This window comes from Muntiacus reevesi, chromosome 9 (assembly GCF_963930625.1).
Source record: "Muntiacus reevesi chromosome 9, mMunRee1.1, whole genome shotgun sequence".
Lineage (NCBI taxonomy): Eukaryota > Metazoa > Chordata > Mammalia > Artiodactyla > Cervidae > Muntiacus > Muntiacus reevesi.
In genome coordinates, this window is record NC_089257.1 from 49,337,751 (window position 1) to 49,344,255 (window position 6,505).

A 6,505-nucleotide genomic window follows, 5' to 3' on the forward strand; every position below is an offset into this window, starting at 1 on the left:
GGAGCTGCCTTTGAGAACCCACAGTTTGGGAGAGAATAGGGGACCCAGACACCCAGGCACTTTCCTGGAGTTTCCTCAGCGGATGTCTGCTTTTAGCTTCACGTTTGACCCAGCCTCTTCTCATAGGAAGCTGAACATTTGCAATACAGCAAAACTCATTTTTAACTGTGCAGACAAGTGCACTCTATCTGATATCGTTTGGTGTCATTTCGTGGGCTCTGGTACTATAGTACTTTATGTCTTAGTGCAGAAAGAATTCAGCGAGAGGTAGAGTATAGATAAGAAGTGATTAATAAATAAACCCCATGGACTGTAGCCTGCCAGGCTTCTCTGTCCGTGGAATTCTCCAGGCATGAATACTGAAGTGGGCTGCCATTTCCTTCTCCAGGGCATCTTCCAGACTTAGGTATTGAACCCAGGTCTCCTGCATTGCAGGCAGATTCTTTACCATCTGAGTCACCAGGGAAGCCCAGAATAGAGAGCTTGTGAGCCTTAAGAGTGGGTGGGCAAGAGAATGTCACACCCTGAGAATGTATTGGGCTACAATTTTATAATCAAAGGAAAAGTGGGGAGGGGGAGAAGACCTTCTTTGTTTTTCTTGAGTAGACATCATGGTTCCATCATCAGCTCCTCCTCCAGGTTGAGCAGGGGAGTTTTCTTGTCCCTATATGGTCAAGTTAGGTCCACAAATTATTGTTTTTTTATGTGTGCAGAGAGCATGTCCTAGGGATCATTAAATTAGTGAGCTCACTGGGCAGGATGTGGGGCTCATGCCACCATTGTTTTATTGTTTTGGGCATGTCCTCTGCTTCTGTTGCAGGGTTTTGTTGCTAAACAAGCCTGCTTGGTTTTCTGGTTTAGCAAACCTGCTTTCTTGAGTGATCATTAACTTACAGGGGTCCCTCATATTTTTTCCTATGGGTTTCCCAGGTGGCGCTAGTGCTAAAGAATGCAGAAGACAAAAGAGATGCAGGTTCAGTCCCTGGGTTGGGAAGATCCCCTGGAGAAGGGCATGGCAACCCACTCTAGTATTCTTGCCTAGAGAATCCCGTGGACAGAGGAGCCTGGCAGGCTAGAGTCTACAGGGTCAGAATGAGTTGGACATGACTGAAGTGACTTAGCGTGCACAACCCCCAAGTGAGATTAACTATTTAATCAACTCCTTTGTCCTTTTTTACTCTGTCCCTATCATATCTACTCACCTAGACCCTGCTCTGTACTGCATGACTCGTGGGTCTTCCCACTTCACCCTCTGAAAAAGCACCTTTACACAAACAAAATGTGCCAGGAATCTGGCCACACAGACAAAGCAGCAGGTGAGATTCCTAATTGGAAAGAATGATTCTCAATGGAACATAAATAGATCCCCTCAAAGCACATATATTTTGCATGAGTGTGAGACTACATATGTAATATATGAAAAGAAATTTGGTCTCTCCCATGAGAAGTTGCTCAGAAATAATAATCAACATCTCACTTGAGATGAGGAAGTGGGCGTGCTGCAGTTATAGATCAAGGTCCCCTTGCTCCTGCACACGATTCCCCTCTGTACACTATGTTCCCTTGTTGAGTGGGAGCATTTGCTGATCTTAATTTTGACTCTGCCATTTCACACAGAGTATGATGCTTTAGTGAAGAGAAAGAGGGTTCAAATTACAGAACAGAAAGTTCAATTTTGACCATGTTAAGTTGGAAGTCCCTGGGGGGCATACTGGTGGCAATATCCAATGGGAGATCACCTATCTGTTCATGTCAAAATTTTAGATTTGGGCATCACTGGCATTTCCATGGTCATTGAAACCTTGGGCCTCAAGAGAGAGAATCTAAGAAGAATTTATAAAATGAGAGAAGTAAACCCAAAGAACAATATTTATGGGATTGAGGGAGGAAAAGGTGTTAGTGAGAGCATCCAAGGAGACGGAAGAAAATGAGGGGTGACAGGTGTATCAGTAGCCCCAGTAGAAGAGAATGTCAAGAATAAGGAATGTAGAGAAGGGGATTAATTAGATAAGGACTAAAGTGTCCCTCTGGTTTAGCAATACAGAAGTCTCGTGACATTGGAGAGAGCAACTTCAGACACGGGGTAGAGAATCCAGACATCAAGGGGCTGAAACTGGAGACCCTGGCCCCAGTCCACAGGGCAATGGAATTTTCCCTGTCACTGCTTAGTAGTCGGTGTTGACAAGAAGATAGAAGGATAAGGAGACAAAGGTGGTAGTGAGATAAGAGGAGAGTTACAAGTATGGCTGTGTTTGGAGAATGGGGTTTTATCATAGAGTGTAGCCCTTCTAAGTAACAACAAGACTTAGAGTATGACCAAGGGGATCAGTGGCTCAAGCAGGAGGAAGAACAAAGGTTATTAAGATAGAGAATGTATTATCCACAGAGATACTAAGGTATTTATGATGATGACAGTATTTCTCAGTGAATGTTGGGAGACAGGAAAATGGTGTTGCCAGTGAGGGGAGACTCAAAGCAGAGTGAAGGTCCAAAAGAGGTGGTGGGAGGTGGAAAGATGCTGACCACCCTCTTCCTTGTCCTGTCGTAGATGGGCAACGGGATTGAGTCAGCATCTCTCAAGAGATCAGCAAGGGAAGCCATGTCCCCAGTCAGATTTCAGTTAAGGTAGAAAGTGAAGGGAGCTCCTTTCTGTAGGTGAACAAAGATTGCAGGTGAAGAAAAAAAAAGGTTGCAGGTGATACAGGCTCAGGAGACAGCAGGAGCAGTGGCAGGAAGGTCAGAGGGCAGCATCAAACAAGACTATGGGAAGAGCCAGGTAGCTGGATTGACTTGTATTCTGGGTGTATTAACTTAAAAATTAGTCACAACCTGAAAGTAGAGAGTGCTTTATATGGTGGGAATGTTTAGGACTCCAAACCCAGGAGACAGCATCTCAGTAGCCCTAAGAGACTGCTCCAAGGAGGTGGGAAAGGGCATCAGGCTATATGTTTGCAACAGAGGGGGCCGACAGTCTGAACATCAAAGATTATTGTTAAGCAAGGTAAACCAGATATCAAGTTGAAGCTTTTAGCGTTCTTCTGTGCAAGATGCAGGAGTCTGGGATTATTGAAGTCATTCCTTTCATATGCATCTCAACTATCTGGGGCCAGCACCCTGCATTTTTACAGAGATATTCTTCTCTTCTCGAATTCCCTTAGGTCACACTGGAGGGTTGTAATCACTGATGATTATGACATCCTTAAGTTCCTAGAATGTGGAGTGGTGGGGCTTGTCGGCATGGCTCAGAAATTCACATTTGGAGGGCTGGAATTGCGGATGGCTGTGACACTTCTTGCCCACCATATGGCAGGGAATATTTCATTTCATGGGAGTTAGCCTGGGATGACAAGGAGGGAGTGAGGCACAGTGAGACTGATTGACCAGGACCAAAGGAGACCATGATTGGAGGGGTCTCCATGATGTACAGACCAAGACCCAAGGCAACTTGATGTACAATTTACGGCTTTGTACCAGGTTCCCAACAGAAATATGTGGGTGTTGTTTGGGAGTCTCTGCAAGACCTGGCCCTGGTGAAGGGATGGGTAATTAGACTGCATCAGAATAGAAGCAGGCAATAGTCTCCCGCATCCCAGCCCTCAGCGGCTATTCCTTTGTCATGGATCCTGTGACAGGTCCCCACGCCCCATTCATGCCACTCTCTTTTCTGAAGGGAAGCCATGCTCTTCAGTCAGGATTGACTTCATTTCCAGCCCCAGCAGTGTGTTGTCAACCAGTTAGAGAAAGCCCGTCTTCCAGCCCAGTGACTGATTCAGGGGAAGGGCCTAAGGCAGCTACCCCCACTCCCCAGACGCAGGGGTTGCTTTGGGACTTCCCTGGTGACTCAGCAGTAAAGAAACCGCCTGCAATTCAGGAGACCCAGGTTCAATCCCTGGGTCGGGAAGATCCCCTGGAGGCATGGCAACCCATTCTAGTATTCTTGCACTGAGTTAAGCTTCCTGGGTTATACGGCAGCTTCCCTCTAGCTATCTGTTTGACACATGGTTGTATATATATGTCAATGCCACTCCCTCAATTTGTCCCACCTTTGCTTTCCACCCTGTCTCTGCAAGTCTGTTCTTTATATCTACAGACACCTATTTATATTTTGTAGAACCTTTTGTGGGTTTCCCTTGTGGCTCAGATGGTAAAGAATCTACCTGCAATGCGGGAGACCTGGGTTGGATCCCTGAGTTGGTAAGATCCCCTGGAGGAGGGCATGGCAACACACTTCAGAATTCTTGCCTGGAGAATCCCCATGGACAGAGGAGCCTGGCGGGCTACATTCCATGTGATCGCAAAGAGTCGGACACGACTGAGTGACTAAGCACACATACACGCTGAACCTTTTGCACTGTTACATCTGTATTCTTAATAATCCCCCTAAGCTAGCTTTCTGGTTTTTTGGTTTGTTTTTAGTGTTCTCTTAATGAGAATATTCCCTCCCATTTCTGATCTTTACCACATTGTACAATATTGCCTGCTTCCCCTTCCCTCTCTCATTTATGCAGAGAACATTTATCCAGTGTTCATTATGTGGCAGGCACTGTGTATACATAGTGAACAAAACAATCATCTCTGCCCTCAGAGGTTTATGTTCTAAGGAAATATAGATAATAAATCAAATACACAAGTGAGAGACACATATACAAACAAAATACACAAGTGAATCACACACACACACATATATGTGTATATACATATACACATATATACTTTACTTTTAGCCACCCCATGAGGCTTATGGGACTTTAGTCCCCCCAACCAGGGACTGAACTGGGGCTGTTGGCAGTGAGAGCACAGAGTCCTAACTAGGGAATTCCCTACATACCTTTAGATAGTGATAAAGTAGAAAAATCCAAAGCAGGGAGGTTTTTTTCTGTTTGCCTCACTGAGAAAGATGTTTTTGCTTCTGAGTAAAGATCTGAAGGAAGTGGGGCATGTATCATGTGAGACTATGGAGGGGAATACCTTCCTGGCTGAGGAAATAGGTCCCTCAGGTGGGCATGTGCCTGATGTGTTTGAGGAACAGCAAGGAGGCCAGTCTAACCAAAAGGAGTCATGGGAAGGGAGAGGAGGAAGAGAAAAGGCCAGAGATGTGGGGGAGGGCTTTAAGGGACAGTGAACACCTCAGTTTTTACAGATGATGATAGATGGAGAGATTTGGGTAAGTTTTAAATAGAGAATTGGCATGATCTGACTCAGACTTAAAGGGAAGAGAAGGACTCAAGGATGACTCCAAGTCTGGGGCCTGAGCAAATGAAAGAATTGACTTGCTATTAACTGAGATAAAGACTGTTAGAAAAACAGCCATGTGCGTGGTGTGTGTGTGTGTATCTGGAGAAGGAGAGATGGAGAACAAGTGGTCAGATTTGGACATTTATGTTTGATATCCATTTGAAGAGGTCAGAAGGACAGACAAATATTTGAGTCTGAAGTTCAGGGGAGAGGTTGGGGTTAAGGATCTGTTTTGAGAATCATTAACATAGTGATGGCATTTAAAACCACAAAAGTAAATAAACTAACTCAAGACCTTTTTTTGCTTTTACTTTGAAGATCCTTTCCCTAAACTGTGGCAGTACTTTAATTCATATCATTAGATACTTTATTTTTTGCAACAGACTGAGTGTACTGAAGATGAAGAAGTGGCATTTTATGTCTGGCTAACTCCAACTGGGAAAAGGATGGGGTGAAGCAATCTTTTTGCAGTCACTTTCCACTGAAGTTAAGGGTTTTGTTAGTTGGGTGAAGATAAAATAACATATATTTGACCATATTACTTCAGCTTAATGAATTTATCATTGTCATAAGATGTATATAAAACAAATCAATTTTTAAAGTATTCAATGTATTATTGTGAGCATTATTATATTGCTTTGCTAACATCATGCATTATAATTTTACAGCATTTCTGCAACTTTAGTAGATGTATGGTGCTATTTCAAAGTTTTTTTTTAAGTATAATTGATTTACAATATCGTGTTAGTTTCAGGTGTACAATATAGTGATGCAATATTTTTCAAAGTTGTTTGAAGTTTATAGTATTTGATTATCTGGAACAATGAAAATTTCCTCCTATACTTGTATACTAATTTTATTTCTCCTCTTGAATTACGTACTTCTTTGTAAATTGAGTTACTGGAATCTTTCTTCTTTTAGATATATATTTAAACAAAATTTTATACGCTTGAGGGATTTTCTGTTTGTTGTTTTGTGTAAACATTTTTCTTTTAAAAATCCTGTCCAAGTGCTACAGCTCTTTTAGAATTTGTCTAGCAGGTTTTCCGGTTCGTCGGAAAGCCCCCCCCCCCAAAAAAAAAATAAAAAATAAAATAAAATAAAAATCCTGTCCAGTTTTTGAATGTTAGTCTTCCTTTGCAGTTTCTTCTCTTGTTTCAAAGCTTTAGGAATGCTGACATTTACCCATAAATCTATTTTATCCTATTTATTATTTCTTTTACGTATCCTACTTAATATAGTGTTTCTATGACGTTCTTTAAAATATTTA

The 6,505-nt window shown here is 42.7% G+C and overlaps 1 non-coding gene across 1 annotated transcript; it reads left to right on the forward strand.

The window, feature by feature from the left end:
- Positions 1 to 6,242: 6,242 nt before the first annotated feature.
- On the forward strand, positions 6,243 to 6,302 carry LOC136176118 (U7 small nuclear RNA). The gene has a single exon (XR_010664496.1). It is a non-coding gene; the product is annotated as a U7 small nuclear RNA (small nuclear RNA).
- The last annotated feature ends 203 nt before the right edge of the window (positions 6,303 to 6,505 follow it).